This window comes from Vulpes vulpes, chromosome 12 (assembly GCF_048418805.1).
Source record: "Vulpes vulpes isolate BD-2025 chromosome 12, VulVul3, whole genome shotgun sequence".
Taxonomy (NCBI): Eukaryota; Metazoa; Chordata; class Mammalia; order Carnivora; family Canidae; genus Vulpes; species Vulpes vulpes.
Window position 1 is genome coordinate 43,538,757 of NC_132791.1, and position 21,147 is coordinate 43,559,903.

Genomic DNA, 21,147 nt, shown 5'->3' on the forward strand with positions numbered 1-21,147 from the left:
TATCAGTTTAAATGTCTATCAATATTTATATACATATTGATATATACATATATATATACACACAAATGTATGTCTTAGATGACTTTCATAGACTTAAGGCTGAGCAAAATGCTCAATAATTAATAAAGGATGTTACTTTATATATAATTTGGGGGGGGGATTTTTTTTTCTACCCTTAAGTTTCTTCTAGCTGTTTTAAGAATTAAATTTAAGACATGAGGCAGACTAATAAAAAAACAAGGGGGTACTTGGGAGGCTCAATCAGTTAAGTGTCTCCCTTGAGCTCAGGTCATGATCCCAGGGTCCTGGGATAGAGTCCTACATTGGGCCCACTGATCAGCAGGGTCTCTGCTATTCCCTCTCCCTCAGCCCCTCCCCACTGCTTGTGCTCTCTCTCTAAGTAAATAAAATCTTTTAAAAAATGAAAAAAAGAGAAAAAAGCCATAAAACAACAGCATTTAATTATGTATGACAGAGGCCAAATAATGAAATTGAGATTCCCCAAAAATGAGCAAGGAAGACAATTTTTATACTTTTTTAGGCAAAGAGGCCATAAAGCTGTGAGGAATTGACAACGCAAAGAAAAATGTATGTTCAGGAGTTTCAATTATTAAGGAATTCTAAACAGAATTTAGGCTAGGGTAGTAAATTAGTAGAAATAACAGGTTTATTTATATAGCCTTAGCTCTGAATTCCTTATCTCTGGTGATATCTCTTTACTAACTGGTACAGGGATGGTACTTTCCACATTGGAGATTTATTTCCTAGTTTTCTGGAGACAAAGCAGGAGTCAGGGTTGTTTTTTCTGGAACTCTTTTTAAAGTAACTTTAATTTAAAATAATCAGTATTCCAAAGTGCCACATTTGGGGACAGCTTAACCTTAGCCTCTAAATAGTTTTAAAAGAACTAAAACAAACTAAGCAATGTTTAGAGGTATTATATCTCTAGAAAGATAGGGAAATTATAATTACTAGTTAAGAAACTAATGACTTGAGGAAGTGAGAACATGATATAGTTTAGAAACACAATACAGCAGGTCCAATTTTACTGCTAAGGTTCTATTTTTAAGCTGAATTGTAAGTACATGGAAGTTCACTTTATTATTCTTTATGTCTTTTGTATTATGTTTCAGATATTTAATAATAAATAAATATTAATTTCATCCCCAAGAAAGTCTTGAGGGTTTCTAATAGTTTATTTTTTTTCTAATAGTTTATTTAATTTTAGCATCTATTGGTTGTGTTTGAAGGGTAACTTTCCAATGTAATGAAAAAATTACCAAAAAAAGTAGTTTCTAACAAATTATTAAATTATTATTATTTATTATTATTAAAATTCCTTTTTTGAACATGAATTTAAAGTAAATGAATTTAGTATCTGATAGATGATATTTTGTCTTAACTTTGTCATTGAATTTAATTTTTTTAAACATTTATTTATTTACCCATGAGAGACACAGCCTGAGAGAGAGAGAGAGGCAGAGACATTGGCAGAGGGAGAAGCAGTCTCCATGCAGGGAGCCTGATGCGGGACTCGATCCCAAATCCTAGGATCAAGACTTGAACTGACGGCAGACGCCCAACCACTGAGCCACCGAGGCACCCAGTGATTTTATTTTTAAAAAGCTTGTTCTCATTTTGTGAGAAATAAAGAAAAGTCTTCATTTTAAAGAGCATAAGATTGACTCTTTAATCTTATTTTTATTCATTAAAAATTTTTCTATTAATGACTTAGGATACTTTTTTCTAGAAGTTTCAACTCATTCCTCATGCTCTCCAAATCCTCTCTTGGGAGGTTGAAGGGAGTGGTAAGAGTTTGTTGTATCGTTAAGGATAGAAGATAGTGGAATTAAAATAGTGGTTATTATAATGATGCAAACAAAGTGTTTGCAATTAATATTGGTGACTTAGAAGTACTCTTAGGAAGTGGAGTAAACAAACTCTGGGATGATCAAATGACAGGAAAGGAAAAGCACTAGATTTTGCCATTAGTGGTTCCTTCAGTATCATTGGACTATTACACTACATTTTTCACAGATATTTTTTATGTTATAAACTTTAAGGATACCCCAGCAAATTAACCTGACTACATACAACTCCACCTCCAAAACCATGATTTTAAGGAAGAGTTTTTCAAGGGGGATTTTTAAAGGGAGAATTTCAAATATTAAGTTGTAATAAAGCTCAGCATATTGAAAATTATTATCTCAAAGATGATTATATTATTTTGGATTTAGGTAAACAAATTGATACTTCACCTCACATGCACACTTAGTATGGCTTAGCAAATTCCAGGGAATCTTACTCAACTATAATAAACTCTGTGGAATATAATTTAATCTTTCTCTCATGATATAATAGCTACCTAAAGATATTGCTACATTTCAGTATTACAGATATTGTATAAGAGAAGCAGATAAATGAGAGTTAATACAGATTAAATAGGTTAATCTGGATAAAATAGGTTATTCCTATTTTGTAAATTTTGTACTTACCTTAAGTCATTTAGATGACTCATTAAATATAAGATACATAGGGACAAAATAGGGTAATAAAAATAAGACTGTCATTATTGTATAACCAAATACTAATAGATTGTGAGAAAGGTTTATATCCAACACCTCAAAATGCTTGAACAAGAAATACATACAATTACATATGATCTTGGAATTACAAATACATACACACACACATATATATCGCTATTACTACTTGTGATCCATATTTCATTACTTTAACTTGTAACATGTAAGACAATTGTCTGTTTTAAATGCAGGACCTCAACTGCTCTACCTACAGAGGTGATGTAAAATTTCTACTTGAATAGCAATAAATCATGTTAATTCAGCCCTAGTCAGATGAAACTGAGTAGAAAGGACGGATGAAGAATAGGAATGAGAATGGTTGCAACAAACTATGGAGTATAAGAATCTGCCCAATTGAAGTGATGAAGTAACATTGGGTTAAGTACTTCCAGCTATGAAACAAGAAGTAGATCAGCAGGAGTGTTTGTATAATCATACTAACCTACTGATAGTAAAATAGGAGTAATTTTGTAAGTTTTTATTTTAGTGCAGTGTTTGCTTACAAATTCAGTGAACACAATTGAAGTAGTCTCAAAAATGAGGTGAAAATGGACCACCTGCCAAAGGTTAATGAGATAAAACTGGGTTGCATTGGAACTACAAGCAGAGCTCTCAGATTGATAAAATAAGAACCCACCTTATACAGTCCTCTTTCCACTATATTCTCTTCTCAAACTGAGGCTTAATGAAATTGGGTTTACCTATCAATGCCTCCAAAATTAAAATGGGTACCTAATAAGACTGACACTCAATCTTTCTAGTAAGATGCATTTTTCTTAAGAGAGTTGCTGACTCATCTATGCAAGTCTGCATTTTCAACCCATCAACCTTCACTATCAAAGTTCTATCTGGGAAGTGACATGTCTATTATTTTGTGTGTCCATTTGCATTATCCTAGGTCCTCAAATGTTCATTCCCTAAAAAGCTTAATAAATTAGTCAACAAAAGGGAAAATATGAGGCATGATTTCCTTGTGCAAAAGTGAAATGAAATTTTAAGAATCCTGTACTTTGCAAAGTAGTTAGAATTCAGACATCTGGAAGATACTAACCCCTGATTTCCCAGTATCATTTCTTGGATAAATACTGAATTTTGACCCAAGCCTCTGCACATTTGAAAGCTAAGGGCCTCAGCCATGACTGAATCCAACATGAGTATTTAGCACCTTGGAATCATTTCATGGCTTCCACACAATATCCTTTCTCAGGGATGGATAAGAAGTTCTCCTTGAATAATCCATTTCTTCTTTAGAGAGGTTTTGTGTATGACTCTTAATCTCCATCTAAGTGTAATTGGGCACTGAGAGAAACAGATTAATGGTTGTCAATTGTATGATAGACACTGCAGAGATCCAGGATAAAACATGATTCATTGATTATAATCATGTTCAAGTAAGCCGTCCAAGAGAATATCATGTAAAATAAATATGATGTAAAATAAAGGCAGTATTTTAGATAATAAAATTGTTTAGAATGCCTACTTCCAAGATAAATTGACTTGGTTCTGCATGTTACTTCTTAGTTCCTTTGACTGCATTTGACTATAAAAGGAAATTCCTTGCTGATTAATTGCTGAAATATTTACAAACCTATAAGGATTTCATGGTTCATCTCCCCTATGATAAAATACAGAGGTGGAGGAGGACTCTATTCTGACTACCTAATGTAATAGATCTACTTGTTAACTCATAAAATATTGTTTAATCCCTATCATCTCATAGCTTGTTAACTTATACCACCCTACAAGCTAGTTACACCCCTACATTTACCTTAAAAAGCATCATTAATATTTCTCTTTTCATTTTTGGAAATATAAAGCATCTGAATGCTGAATTGCTTTCAGCAACTTGATCCTGAAAATCTAGTCTTATCAGGGTAAACTTCTGGTGACCTACAAATCCCATCCTATATATTTTCTTTTTTCTCCAAGTCTTCTTCATATTAAAGATATGCAGGCTTATTCTTTATAAGTGAAACAACCATGCTAAATAGTATCCCCTCCATGAGAGAAAAAAATTGATAAGCTGAACTTCATTAAAATTGAGAAATATCTGCTCTGTAAAAGACACTGTGAAAAAAATGAAAAGCCACAAACTGGATGAAAATATCTGCAAAAGACACATCTGATAAAGGGCCATGACTTAATTCAGGTTACTATAAAAGAGTAACATAGATTAGGTGGCTTAAACAATAAGCATTTATTTCTCAGAGTTCTAGAGGCTAAGAAGTCTAAGATCAGGATACGAATAGATTTGGTATGTGGTGTGTTGTGAGGAACCTTTTCTAGATTTCAGACTGCAACTTCTGGTTGTTTCCTCACATGGAAGCAAGAGAACAAGAGAGCTAGACATGGATAGCATTCAGGAAGGCTTCATTCTCATGACCTAATCATCTCCTAAAGGCCCTACTTCCTAATACCATAAAAATAGATGTTAGGATTTCAACATATAAATTTGGAGGGGCACAAAAAATCCAGTCTATTGCAGCCTCTTATTCAAAATATACAAAGAACTCTTGAAACTCAACAGTACAAAAACAAATAACCCTATTAACAAATGGGCAAGATCCTTAACAAACACTTCACCAAAGAAGGTATACAGATGGCAAATAAACATATGAAGAGATGCTCTACATCATATGTCACCAGGGAAATGCAAATTCAAATAATGAGTTACCACTACATGCTTATTAGGTTGGCCAAAATCCAGAATACTGATAATACCAAATGCTAATGAGGATGTAGAACAACAGGAATTCTCATTCATTGCTGCTGGGAATCAAAATGGTACATCCACTTTGGACGATAGTTTGGCAGTTTCTTACAAAACTCAACTTACTCTAACCATATTATCACCCAGAAATCATGTCCCTTGGTATCTACCCAAAGGGGTTGAAATCTTACATCCACATAAAATCCATACATAGATGCTTATGGCAGCGTTATTAGTAATTGCCTTAACTTGGAAATAACTGAGATGCCCGTCAGGAGGTGAATGGATAAATAAACTATGTTATACCCAAACACTGGAATAGTATGATGTTAAAAATAAATGAGCTATCATGCCATGAAAAATCATGGAGGAACTTTAAACATTTCTTCCTAAGTGAAAGAAAGCAATCTGAAAAGACTACATACTGTATGATTCTAACTATAATACATTTTGAAAAAGACAAAATTATGTAGACAATAGAAAAGATCAGTGGTTTCCAGGGTCTGCAGGGAGGAAAGGATAGATAAGCTAAGCACCAAAGGATGGTTAAGGCAATGAAACTACTCTCTACAGTATTATAATTATGGATATGTATCACTATACATTTGTTCAAACTCATTGAATGTACAATCAAGAGTCAGTCCTAATGTAAACCATAGACTTTGAGTGATAATGATGTGTCGATGTAGTTTCATCACTTGTAATGAATGTACCACTCTTCTGGTCTCTGGTCAGGGATGTTGATAATGATGAAGGCTATGCATGTGTTGAGGTAGGAAGCATATGGGAAATTTCTGTATTTTCCACTCAATTTTCCTGTGAACTACAACTGCTCTAAAATAGATGTCTATTTATTTTTTTTAAATCCCCTCAGAGAAAATAATTGTTTTTATTAACTATGTTAAAAAGGTGCTAGAAATGAATGAGGAATTTGAACAGACATTTTTCCAAAGAAGATATGCAAATAGACAATAAGCACATAAAAAGTTTCTCACATCATTAGCCATTAGTGAAATGCAAATCAAAACCTCAATGAGATACCACTATAGTCTCAGTAAAATATGGTTATAATGAAAAAAACAGATAATAGCAAGTATTCTTGAGGATGTGGAAAAATTGGAATCCTCACACATTGCTGACAGGAATATAAATGGGGCATCCATTTTGGAAAACAGTTCAACAGTTTCTCTAAGTGATAAATATAGACTGGCCATATGATCCAGCAATTTCATTCCAAGGTATATATGCTCATGAGAATTGAAAACATATGCCCATAAAACCTCATACATAAATGTCCATAGCATGGCTTCATTTCTTTCTGGAAGCTCTAGGGGTACATACATTTCCTTGTCTTTTCCAGTTTCTAGAGGCTGCTCTATTCCAGAAGTTCATTCCTGTCTCCAAAGCCTGCAATGACAATGGCCAGTGGAGTCTTTGTCAGACCATATCACTCAGATTCTTACTCTCCTGAGTCTCTTTTTCACTTACAAGAACTCTTATGATAACACTGGGCTCACTTGAATAATCCAGGACTATCTCTACCATCTCAAAATCAGCTGATTAGCAATTTAATTCCACCTACAAACTTAATTATAATCCCCTTTGCCATGTAACATAATATATTCACAGTTTCTGGGAATTACAATGTGGACATTTTGGGGGGAAGTTTTTCTGACTACCATGGATGACTCTTTTTTGTTTGTTTTTTTATCATTTCTAAATGATTATTTTAAAATTAAGCCTAAATTCAATAGATATTGCCAAATGAAAACATCTTATTTAAACAAAAAAAATTAGTAGACATTTTTTAGAGCCGTTTTAGGTTTATAGCAAAATTGAGTGGAGAGTACACAGATACATCCCCTACCACAACACATTTATACTTGTTCATGTATTCAAAAAATCATTTATTAATCTTCCAATTAATGACTCATTCTGATGACACTAAAAGTATTTAGGGACATGGAAACAAGTGGATTGGTGATTTTAGATGATTTGTAGTTAGAAGCTTAGATTTCTTTTGAAGGTTTTATTTATTTTATTTCAGAGAGAGACAGAGAGAATGTGTGCTGGGATGGGGGGGCAGAGGGAGAGGGATGGCATCTCAAGCGGATTCTGTGCTATGCATGGAGCCCAACATGGAGCTGGATCTCACAACCCTAAAATCATGACCTGAGCTGAAGCCAAGAGTCAGAAGCTTACCCACTGAGCCACCCAGGTGCCCCAAAGCTCAAATCTTAATATTGCCTCATAAAAATTGAAAAACGCATGCCTAGAGGAAAAGCAAAAGGTGCTCATGAAAAGCAGCGTTGGTCTGGACTAGCCCCAGTGAAAGGCAGTGGAGTGTGAAAATAGGCAGGAACAAGCAAGAGAAGCAGAAATCACAGGGGTGAGAATAGTGTGGATGTAGCTCTTGAGAATAAAAATTGTCAGAGACCTGTAGGGTGGGTATGTGTTCTAGTGAGGGGTGAGAAAATTATCTTTTCCCCATAGCCTAGGGTTTGGCCACCTGGCAATTATTAAACATTTGCTTTATCTTAATGACATTACACTTGTGCAGCACATAAAATTGTAACCATTATAAGATTTCAAACAAATTGATAATCAAATCAGACAGATGGACAGACTCAAGATCAGTCAGAGTTGAGCAGTTGCTATAAGGCCTATGCAGGAACACACCTTCTGTGGATTTATGGGTACCTCTAATTTTCAGATCCACATCTTTTCTACCATTGACTTCAGTGACTAACCCAAGCACAGGAAAGCAAGATGCTCCTGCCTTCCGCCTTACCAGTCAGTCTACAGATGGGGGAAAAGATGCTCTCAGATCATTTCTCCAACTCTATTATTGTCTATATGTCTATAGACACCGAACTTAGGATGGAAAAGGATAATGAGTTTGTTTTAAAACTATCTACTCAGATGTATTTTATGTACTCTACTCCAAATCTGGAATTCTAATATCACTTGCAATTTTGAATAATACCAAAGCTTATAAAAGTATAGCATATGTAGTCTATGCCATATTAAATTACTCTAACATACATGTTTATATTTTTCCAGTCTTCATTTTGTTTCCAGGTATTTTATACTCTGATTTGCTATTCTTAAACATTCTGAATCAGGCAATTGATTGAGTTGTTAATGCATTTAAGACACAAATTTAGTCCTCACAATGAGCCAGGTATTGTGTTAATCCTGGGGAGAATAAGGCCAATAGATATACTATATACTTTGCATTCAAGAAGCACAAGTTCTTGTTTTGGGTGACATTAACTAGGAGCTATGGACTGAATTTTGTTTCTAATTTTTCTTTTCATAATTTTGTTCATGGACTTCTACTTTTTCAATAGAAACATTTATTCCAGCATCTTGATCTTAGGATACTATTTTGTTCTTTAAAATGCGATCACTGATTCTAATGTTTAATATTGTGGTTTTTGTATGATTCGTTAAATTTGATATAGTTTTATGTTGTCATACATAAAAGCAATTTAAAGATTACTCAAAATTAGCAAAATATATTTTCGTGTGTAAATTGATGTCAGAAATATATTGTGATGGTTTATAATTGATAATAACTGAGATTAGTTTCCTTATGCAAAAAATAATTATTGAGCACTTATGAGTCAGGAACTCTGGAAGGTAATTAAAATTCATCAGTGTACAAATAGATTAGTCTTTTTCCTTTAGCCTTCACAAAGCTCCCTTTCAAAGAGAAGCTGGGAAAGGAAAATAAGGCTCAGAAACAGAAAATTAAATAACAGAAGTATAATAAGTATTATGCGAGATTTACTAGGGTTAACACTAGCAACCTAAAATGAATATCTCATATAAATATGGACAACCAAGAAGACATAGCATCAGGGATTTTTTCATGTGTTTCTGACTTTTGTTTGCTTTTTTTTTTTTAATGTGGTATTTACAAAAGGTGTGGGGTAAAGCTATTTAAATGGAAAAGATGATTAATTTTAAAACAGTCATACGATCTATATCTTTGTGCCTTTTGAGGAATTGCACTTTTGTCATTTTTTAATTCAGAAAAATATTTAATTTCTAGCAGGAAATGCAGTAGTAGGTAAATGCGTAGTAGAGGAAAACACACGGTATACCTTAATGCAATTTACATTACAACACAAAGGATTGTTTAAATTACCTTGTTTTAGTCTATGAATGTCCAGTATTCACTAGATAATTATACAAGCATATGTTGGAATTTGTCATATGAAATACTGCACTGAACGGAAAAATTAAGAATGAACAAAATTATACTTTAGATAAGCATGTGTTTTTATTTGGAGACAAAAATTTGTTTCTTTTTTATGTATTATTCAAATATTTTGTCTTAAAATACCTGTCCTGTGGTTTTCTAGCGTATAAATTAATGCTTATATGTGTTTATCTATTGCTTCAAAGATTCACTAATAATCTTCCTTCTTACTATGTTAATGCCTTTCTCATTTCTTAATGAATGCATATTTTTATTTTAAATGTATAGAAATAGGAAGAAAAAAAAAGGCCAGTGGCAATACTGAAGTTTTGAGATGTTTGAGTGCTCATTTGCAAACATTGTAAATTTCTTGTATATACTACTTGATTTAAAATGATGGCTATATTCTTGAATAAAAGTAAACAAGTAAAGAGGACTTGTCACCTGTAAGTGACAGAAAACAACTTCAAGGGCACACTCATGATGTGAACAGAAGTCAATATGATCTGATGGTCTCCCAATGAAATGCATGTGAAGTCCATACTAATTAGCTTGTAAATCAGACTAATACTTGAGTTTATTTGGGCCAGAAAGACTACCTACTGTCAAGCAATCAAGTACTACCCCTTTAATTGCAATTTATTTCAACAACCACAATTTATTGATCCTAGCATACACTTATGCCACAGCAGTATCATTATTTGACTTTATTTTAACAGCTTCAAAAGGTTAGAAAGTTAGAAACCACTGTGAAAGGAACCATTAAAATGTTGAGTTGCTAACATTGCTTTATACTCTATGCCAAGCAGTGTTTACTATATATGTGGAATTATATAAAAGGAGAAATAAAAAGGAACTTGTATTCATTGGCACATAATATGAACTAGTGCTTTCTTATACTGAATATTGCTTAATCACAAAACACACAGACAAAAACAAGGAGGATCAATATGGTAGTTTGCATTTTACAGATAAGCTGCAGCTTAGAGACCTTAAGTACATTTCTCAGAACTATAATGTTAAAATGTTAAAACCTCTATCTGACTCCAAGGCACATGTTTAATGGTTTGCATGATTTCTTACATGATTTTTGTACACTGAGTTTCTATAATACTATGGTCAACTTGAAACACCCTAAGTGATACTGTAAGTGCAAATACAGCTTATCCACGTGAGTTTTATATCCAGTATGATCTTTAAAACACAAAACATCAATATCTGATCACTCATTCGTTAGCCGTATTATGTTGTATAAGCCAAGGCATTTTATTTGTTTGTTTGTTTGTTTGTTTATGCATTAGAGTTGTGAAATGTCACTTTGGAATTTTCACCTAATTATATAATGTACTGAGTAGGTTTGGTAAAATAACTTTTGTAGCTTCAAAGAATATTTAGGAAACATTCAGTAGATATAGAGTGTTTTAAAGTTTGGTATTTCTTCCCCCCCCCCACCCTAAAATTAAAAAGGCCATCTGACTTAATTTTGACAAATAAAAATTATGTATATCTACGGTATATAGCTTATTTGATATTGTGTACACTGTGAAATATTCATCACAATCAAATCGGTTAACATATCCATCACCTCATATAGTTAGCATTTGTGTGTGTATGTGTATTTGGTGAGAATACTTAAGATCTACCCTTTCAGCTAATTTCAAATTTATAATACAGTATCGTTAACTATAGTCACATTGTTGTATATGTGGATCTACAAAAGTTATTTATATTGTATAACTAAAACTGCAAATCCCTGGACCAGAATCTTCCATAGCCTACTCCCTGATAACCACCATCCTATCTTTGTCTCTATGAATCTAACATTTTTGATGCCATATACAATTAAGAACAACATGCAGTATTTGCCTTTCTGCATCTAGCTTATTTCACTGAGATAATGTCATCAAGTTCTTCCATGTTGTCACAAATGGCAAGATTTCCTCCTTTTTAAGGCCCACTAATATTCCTCTGTGTGTGTATGTGTGTGTGCATGTGCATATGCACACATTTGAGTATGTAATCACAATTTCTTTATCCATTCATCAGTAAACAGACATATGGGAATGTAAATTGGCACAGCCATTAGAGAAAACAGTATGGGAGTTCCTCAAAAAATGGAACCACAAACATTATGATCCAGCAATTTTACTTCTGGATATATATCCAGAGGATTTGAAATCAATATCTTGAAGAGATATCTGCATTATTCACAAGCAAATATATGGATACAACCTAAATGTTCCTCATTGGGAGAATGGATAAAGTGTGTAATTTTTTACACATACATTCTCAGTAGACCTGAGTGACTGACTAGCTATCAAAAAGCTTCATGCACCTTCTGTAAATCCTTGACTAGATTTAAGCCAGTGTTAGTCTAGCCTACAGGAGGGGACAAAATAGTGTAAGTCCTAAATTTCTTCTTTGTATCTTCCAGAGTAGCTATGCTTTCAATGTGTCCATTTTTGTCACTTCTATAAAATTTTATTCACAGAATAAACAAATAAATTGTAAAATGTTAATGAAATTAGAAATCCTGGATCTAGTCCAATGTCCTCACTTTTGCAGGTGAAGAAATGGAGAATCAAAGAAGTAAAGGACCAGTCTCAAAGTCACACTACTAGTAAGTAATGCCTGTAGAACTAGAATTAGATATCAGACTGTTTGACCTGCACCCTAGTAGTTGCAGAATGATTTCTCATTTTAGACACAATGTTGAAAAGTCTGTGTAAAGCTGTTTCTATCCTTTTTTTAGACCACCTTGGTCAGTGGCATTAATTGAGTGCCACCTGTGTCAACTCTGCTAAGCACTTCAGAGGATACTTAGAAAGTGCAGTACAGGATGTTCTTTTTATGAAGAGACAATGTAGCTCATGAGATGGTATAGCAAAAGAAAAAAAGCTGGAATTCATCCTAAGGATTTCCATGTCCAAGATGCTTAATACGAATCGTTCCATTTAATCTTCAAAATATAATAGAGATGGTTTTATTCTTATTTTGGAAATAAAATGAGGTTTTAAGGTGGTTGATAGTTTGCCCAAGTACATAAAGCTATTTAATGTCACAGCTAATTTCAAATCTAAGTCTCTCTGACTTTAAAGATGCCCACTTTTGTACTACAGAATTCTGTATTTAAACAGAAAACAAATAAAGGCTTTGATCAACACAAATAGTACATAATTCCAAGCAAATATAATATAACCAGTTATAATAATATGCTGCATAGTTCAAGGTGCTAGCAGAAAATTAAATAGTGAAAGATCAGCTTGGTTGACCCTGTAAAAAGATTGACATGTTCTTGCTACAGACTCACACCTGACAATTCTTTCAAAGCTTGTTGCTATTAAAGGCATTATATATTATGATGTCTGTATGAGTGGAAAAATATTGGCAGCACATATATAATGCACTACAGGTAGAGTTTGAGGACTTCTCAAGATGCAGTGGAATGAGCATTTCAAAGAGGGAAGGTTTACTTTAGCTGTTGGGATATGAAAGAACTGCCAACCAAAGTACATGACATGTTGAGCTGTATGGGATATACATAGGAAGAGTTGGATAAAATCATTTTCTTTCAAGAAGAGTATATGAGAAGCATGGAAGTGGAAATAAGTAGAGACATTTGGCAATAGGGTATAGGCTAACTCATAGAAAATGACAAAGAAAAGTGAGACATTATTTCAAATTGCTGGGCTGAGATGCATTGGTAGAAGTCTTTGAAGCCTGGTTTAAAAGAATATATTTTACCATATAAGAAATAAGTAGTCATTAAATATGTTGGACTTTTGTTATTATTTTTGTTTGTTTGTATAATCAGAGCTATATCTTGGGAAAAAAATGTGACAGCTTTATGATGCATGGGCTACATGGGTGAAAATCAGAAGTGAGAAGACCAAATAGCAGGTGTGAAAATATGAGAGCAAACATATCTACTTAATGTTTATCTGTTAGGATAATTAGACATCTCCCCTCCCCAGTAGCTATAATCACTCAGATTTCTTACTGACCTGATGTACTGTATCTTAAGGCAATTTTCCCTCAAGGAAACAAATAAAATTCCATAGATCCAATATCCATTTTTCTCCCAATTGCCCCTTTTCTTGATATTTGTTAAACAAATAAATAGGTCCTTTTCAATGTACATATCTACTTGAAAATTCCTGTTGTGGAAGGGAGAAGACAAATGTTATGATAAATTTTTTATTGTTGTTGTTGTTGTTATTATTATTATTATTATTATTATTATTATTCTGGAATCCTATCTCTTTCTAGAGGGATCTTTCTCAGTGAAAACTTTCCTTGTGTTTTGAGGATCCCTGTTTACTTAAAATTTGCACTTCAGATGAAGGAAGGCAGGAGTAAGGGATACTCTTTTTATCTCCTGAGTAACATAAACAAACTCAAAGTAGTTCTATTATCCTAAAGAATTTTACTGGGATAACAAAAGAGCACAATAATGAAAAAACCTTCATGCAAACTTTAAATCATTTAGCTTCTTAAAGGTCAACTGCAAGGTTTTAACACACAAACAGGGAGGAAAGAGCCCTAAAGCTCTCTGCCCTTGTACTAGATAAACAGCACAACTCTTGCTCTTAATGAAGATTCCACTTTAAACCCACAGAACTCCCCTAATTTTACAACCGTTCTTATTCCAGGAATCCTATGCATACATTAATGAAGCTGAACAATACCATCCCAATAGCCTGTTTCTTCTTAACTATGATCTCTTAAGTAATGGAGGTTGCACTCTGAATAGTTTGTTTTCTTCTTGCTCAGTTGATTTCACACCCATGAAAATTTTTTCAGATTTTTTTTCTTTTCTTACATTACATTTTTGACCCTGGGTCCTCTTTAAGAATGTGCTTCTTTGAATTTATATTAATTGGCCTTATAAGCAATATATCTACTAAATGTATCCCCTTCATATTGAATCTCTGTTCTGCTTTCTTAGAGAGAAAAAGTATTTTTTTTATCCTTTCCAAACACTGGCTATCCCTCTCAAAGGCAATACCATTGCCATTAAAGATATTTTTGCCAAATTGATACATATTAACATTAACATTTCTGAGCTTCTAAGGAAACAGCACTTTCATGTAGGGGCTATTCAAGTTTATATATATATATATATTTTTTTTTTATTTTTCTTTTCAAAAGCTTTAATACTCAAGATGGGAACAACAGCTGGAGCATTCTAGTGGCAGGATAATCATTTCATTTCTAGAAAAGGTTCATTGCTGAGGTACCAAAACAGATTATCATGCTGAAGAGTTCTCTCTTCCTTTTGCTGTGTTCTTCCTGAATAAGCTGTCGAACAAGGCAGAAACTACAAATAAAGCTTATTTCTACTGCATTCATGAAGCTTTTCTCAGTGTCAGTGTTCTGAGATTCGACCAAAGAATGAGTGCCACCTGAAGGCTTTCCTTCATCCACCATATCCAGAGGTTTTCTCTTGTCTAGGTTCTTAAGCATGAAGATGCTAACAAAAGCATTTCTCGATGGGGAAAGCAAACAGATAGCTAGCTATTCATTACGGATTCTCCAGTGTTCCTAAGTTCTAACTGAAAGATTTCAACATAGATATAGATAGATGATGATATAGATATAGATATAGATGATATAGATATATAGATATAAAAAATAAAAAAATAGATATAGATATAGATATATCTTGACATTTTGTTTGGCCAGCTATTTGTAATAAAAAAGTGAGTGAGAGTTTTGGGTGAGAAACGGAAGTGGCACTCCAACTTTACCAGTAGATAGAGTGAAAGTCAAAATAGGCCAGCCTGTGAGGGTTTGATATGAGCACTGAATCTCCACAGCACTGTGTGTGACACACAGAAAAACTATTTGTTAAGTGAATACATATATTACTGGCTTGCAACTGGCAGCCTCTTATCTGTTTTTGTTTGTTTGTTTGTTTGTTTGTTTGTTTGTTTTTTGTCTATTGGTGAAAGTAGTCTAGCAGATCAGTTAAAGATGACTTTGGTACGGGTAGAAATCTAGCCCTAGGATTCAGGCAGCTGCCTCAAGAACCAGTTCTCTGCTTGCTTGGCTGTCATTCAATAGCCTAAAAAGAGAGTTTGTGCCGAGACTGAGCTGTAGCACCAACAAGATGTTCTCCACATTGTTGCCTGGTTTTAACTATGGTACTGCTAGCAAGACTTAGGGTCATCCATTTACAGTTTTCTTTTTATACGTTCCAAATTGGTCTTTGGGCTAAAAACAATAAAAAATAAAAATAGAATGAGCTTCATGTGATAGAGATGAAGCTTCATAACTTTTAATATCTGATGTAGATAAGTGAGGGAAAACATTTGCTTTGTTTCCCAAGAGGATACATTAATAAATTCTATAGTACTATGACATTTTTAAAGAAAAAAGGGATTGTTAAAAACGTATTTTAGCATAAAAATATCATTATGGGAGGTACTTGGCACAGAGATAAAGACTATAGATTCTTCAGAAACTCAATATGAGTAAAATAATGGATTCTACCATTTATTATTTGTTTGACCTTGGAGAGGTTTTCAAATATTTCTGTGCCTCATTTTATTCCACTGTAAAAACATGCACTTCATAGAGTTATTCTAAGTATTAAGTTAATGCATGCAAAGTTTCTGACACATAAGCATAATAAGCTTTTGTTTTGAGCATTGTTAAAGTTTGCTGACTTAGTATTATATTTACATCTGAAATTTTTGGTTTCTTGAACTTCCCAAATTATCATGGAAAAGAAATAAATCATGAGTCCATATACGAAGTCTTGTTTTATATTTACGTTTCAAGAGCACAAATTCTGTATGTTAAGATATTATTAATTTGTTTAGTATATATTCAGTTGCACTCTGCCTCATATTTTCCTCATAAATTTCCTATTCAAATGCACAGTAAGTTGATAGATATGATTCTTTGGCACCAAGTCTAAATCCATTTGGAATGTGACATTAAGAAAAGTAAGCATGCTGCGTTGGTAATATATCCATATCTATAAATGTATTAATCTGTATGTGAATTGCTATTTCTAACCCTCACTTTTTAAAGATCTTTGCATTAAATTTTATTTGGAATTTCTAATGAAATTCATGCACATATAATGTGATATTGAGGGGGAAATTCTTTTTATAAATGAACATTTATTAAATTGACTTAATTTTAATATTATACTTCACCTCCACACACATTTAATGAATCAAATATGGACCACTAAGTTTTGAAATTATAAAATTGAAAAGATCTTTTGTTGAAAGAAATTATATATTCTAGAAAATTTCACTCTATGCCTATTATTTTGCCAATGTTGCACTTGGAAGCCAGTTCTCCTAGTCTGCTTTATCAAATGGTTCCCTAACGGTTCTTGAATATGGATCCTCTCTACTCAAAACCTCCCAAGAAGTTCGTTATTTTTTCATTGCACATCTGGAAACATCTCATCTCCATGTATATACAGGATAACCTTCAATTCTATCTCCAGATTCCAAAGCACTAATTGTCCTTTCCAGTCTCATTTTAATATCATGCCCTTGATTGCATCCTTGGGCTGCATCTCTCCTCCCATGATGCTTTAGTGTCTTGTTTCTGATATTGCTCTTATCAAGAAAGTCCTTTTAGTTATTTGCCAAACCGGTTTTGGCCACTAATGGAAATAAAGCTTTCTTTTATTGTTTGTTTAAAACTTGTTTTATTGTTTCTTTTATTGCTTTCTCAATTGTTCGTGATTTTGTTTAATCTTCGATCATCTAGGTTGTCAGAATTTAATTTTCTTAACTATTGGTGCACCAATTCCCACCGAGCCCAGTTCTTCATGTTATGTTCTTACCTGTGACTGAATTCTGGCTAGAGGAACATAGGCTAAGCTATGTGTTCCACTTTCTGGCCTACACAAACTTCTAATGCCTGCTTCTTCATGATTTTCCCCCTCCTATTTTGACTTTCAGAGTCATATAAAATCAGTGGTCTTCCAAAACACTTTTGCTCTGTTTCCTTTTTCCTGACCAACTTACTAATCCCTTTCCATCCATACTCTGGGATTCATTCTTGGCTTTCACCTAGTTTGGCTTAATGTTGGCTACAATTCTACTATATCCAGTAAACATCACCAACACTCATTTTAGTTACAGACACAAACAGAAAGTGGGTAATGTCCCACTAGCATTATGCTGAGGGCTGAATTTGTTTATATTTCCATGGAATTTTTATATATACTTTTGGAGAAAGTTAGTTTGCTAGGAAGAGGGACTGACACAATAATAAGCTCAATAGTTTTAAGTGACACTTTGAACCAAACTGAGGAACGTAAAGTGAGGCTATGGAAAAGCACAGGAACATTGAAACAGAAGTATTTCTGTCAGTGCCTTAAAGAAGTTCCACATTCCTGGAAGAAAGATAAGTAATAGTAGATAAGTCCTATAAAAAAAGAAGTTTTCTCCACAGGATGAGGGAAGGATGCCTTTTAAAATTTGGTATATTGGCCTATTATAATCTCTGTTCATAGTCTTTGTTAACTAAAGTGATGAACAGCTTTCAGACTTTCTCCAATGTTTAGTTTACACCTACTTTTATGTACAATAAATACTTAGCTTTAGCACCTTGCCATTTGGTATTTGCCAAATACCAAAACATGGTATTTTTGTGTGTATATTAACCATGTTTTCTTACCACGTAAAGTGGCCTGTTTAGAAATCCAGTATTTCATTTTATGTGTTAAAGATGACAATGAGGAAGACTTGGGTCAAATCTATATGATTTCTGTAGCATCTGGTAAAAGGAGGGGAATTTTTAGTAGCAACAGAAAATATAAATGTCCTGTATTTAATGTCCTAGTTCAAATGATAAGGTAGCGAGACTCACTCAAGTGCCCAAGTGCAGGAGCTTATTACAGTGTTTTGTTTTGGTGCAAATTAATGATCAGAGACTGAGATCGCCTTTGCCAATAGTTTATTTAACACAAGGTTACCGTGAGAATTTCATAAGCCAGTAGCATACAGGATAATGTCTCTTAATAAGCCAGCAAGGAAATAAAATAGTCTAACCTAGTGATAGATTAATCACACTATTGTTCCAGGCAAGGAGAGATGAAAGGTAAAAAGTCCACATTTAGTTAAGGCATACCTTTGTCTGAGTTGGTATTCAGGAGAAGTGGCTAACCCAATTGGTAGTTGGTATCCAGCTGCCAGTGCAGGAGTAAAAGGACCCTGTTGCTAGAGCACGTTGCTAGGGAAACAGCAGGACAGGGCTGGTGATGGGTAAGAGGATCTTCTTCATGGGGCCACTGGATAGCTTTCACCACAGCTTGTAAAAGAATCACCCTCGCTGTGGTGGGAGCTAATTGCAGTTCAGTCTTCAAAGAGCGACTGTCGATCAGCAAAGTATAGCATTGCCCACAATGAACATTCTTGAGTAGTCCTCACAAAATCTCCATGTTTATAGTTAAAATATCCTCTTGCCACAATTGCTGTTTCCTATGTTTTTATTGCTAAGCCCCTAGTGAGACCCCGCAGCAGCTGAGCTACTGACTCCTTATTGGTGAGAACAGGTAAGATGATGACACCTTGACCCAATTTACTTCATTCTTATATCAAAACAGCTTAACATGATTTTAGCAACGGACCGAGTGATTTTCATTGGTATCCTAGTGCATGCCATGGAAATGGCCGCCCTTAATTAGGTAGACTAATATCCCTTCTGAAACTGTACTTTTTCTAATAGAAGTAAATATTATCTCTCTCCTCTCTCCCGACCTCTCCAGGTCCCCATACCCCTCAAAAATGAAATTAGAAAACAGCAGATTCCACTCTTGTCAGGGAAGCCAATTAAATGGCTGAGGGTGTCTGTTTCTGTGTCCTTTTCAGAAACAATTGTATCATTAAATCGCTGAAATTGTAGTGTCAGCAGGAAATAGAGCAAATAGCTGCCAAAGGGAGAAAAAATATGAACCATACAGCTACTTTGATGTCTTCCGGCCCTCCTTCCCAGTGTCTATTGCTGAACAAGCTACAAACAAAATGTGAGGGAGCAGGGGCTTGTGTGTATGAGCCTGGGTGGCTTTAACCTCCTTTGCTGGGAGGCTTGCTCACTGATTTCTTCTGCTCCCACTTGACACCTTAGGCAGACTACACTAACTAATCAATGTTTCAAAACACAACTCCCACTGCCCTGGCCCCTGTTCCTCTCCAATTACTCTTCTATCATGGAATTTAATGTCTCATCTTCTTTAAAAGAAAACAAACAAACAAACAAACAAACAAACAAACCTTCTTTGATTCATTCAGCAATTTCCTATGGAGCTCCCACCTTGGACTAGTGAAAATATATCTGTGAATAAAACCCCTGCCTTTAAGGAGATTACTTGGGGGTAGTAAAAACAGACCATAGATTATATACATCATAAAGCTGTCAATTATACAGTTGGGTAAAGGAAAGGAGTCAGGGATTACAGTTTTTAATCAGATAGTCAGAAGTTTGGGGAAAATGCTTCATGCTATCCTCAGAGGCTCATGGCATCATGGTTAATAACACAGACTCTTACCAGATTGTTAGGGTTTTCCATGCATCCATCTCTGTCACTTATTAGTTGAGAGACTTACTTTATTTTTCCAGTTCTCAGTTTCCATATCTCTAAGGATCGTATTAATACCTATTGAGTCATACTGTCTATAAAGGATTTTTAACATAATAGGTACATGTTACATAGTGCACGTAGCAAGTACATAGTAAGTACAGTTTGAATTCTGTCATTGTTAAGTTCTGAGAAGAGTATATACCTCATTTTAGAGATATCTGAGTATGAAAACCCAAAGATGCTTCTTTCTTCGTTGCTGGTCTGAACCTCAATTATATGACCAGGAAAATTAAGATAATTCCTACCATTTAGAGTCATTGCCAGGATTATAAGAAAGTTCATATTATACATTCATAGAAGATCCTTATTAAATACCATGCTCTCTCCTCTTCTAACTCAGTTGAAATGCTTTGACATCTTATATTTTCCCAGCTAGTGAAAATCTTAAATCTCCTGGTTTCACTCATGGTGCTTATTACATACTAGCTTGTGCTATATTGGATTTCCTCCTTCTAAAACATCATAGGTAATTAGGAGCACACTGTCGATTTAATTGTAGCTTTTCAAGGGGAGAAAAGAAACACTCCCACATTAAAATGCACCTATCAATTATACAATGTGCCCTGTTTTTAAAGTGATTTAAATATGAAAAAATAAGTGATGTCAGAATCAAGGAAATGTGTTACTTTCTGTTTATGTCTCATTGCTGCTACTGTGTGATTAACTACTCAGAAACTGTATAATTCTTTGTATCCTTTCCTTTGCTTAACCCATTGCCTTGCACAATGAAAGAACTCAATAAATATTTCCTAGATGATTGAATGGATGACTGCAAAATTCCCCACACAAAAGAACTGATTTATGTTTATACACATCAAATAAAAGTGGATGTTGGTTTTTTAAGTAGGGGGCATTTCTTAATTCAAAACTGCCTAAAGATAGAAAGCATATAATACGTTTTTTTTTTTTTAAGCAATAAACATGAAGAGCATTTAAGATGTTTATTTCTGTTGATTTTATGATTTGTTAGGACTCGTTTCGATTGTAAATTAGAGAAACTCAATTCGGACTAACTTTAGCAATA

The 21,147-nt window shown here is 34.0% G+C and overlaps 1 protein-coding gene across 47 annotated transcripts in view; it reads left to right on the top strand.

Annotated features, from left to right (window-relative positions):
* Positions 1–21,147, top strand: part of PTPRD (protein tyrosine phosphatase receptor type D) — a 2,173,792-nt gene that overhangs the window by 250,461 nt on the left and 1,902,184 nt on the right. For 46 of the 47 annotated variants that reach the window (XM_072728319.1, XM_072728317.1, XM_072728336.1 and 43 more), the window contains one exon: positions 12,071–12,125. The exons of the other annotated variant lie outside the window; for it this stretch is intronic. The gene's annotated coding sequence lies outside the window, so the exon portion shown is untranslated. The remainder of the gene's footprint in view (positions 1–12,070; positions 12,126–21,147) is intronic. 47 annotated transcript variants of the gene reach the window in all.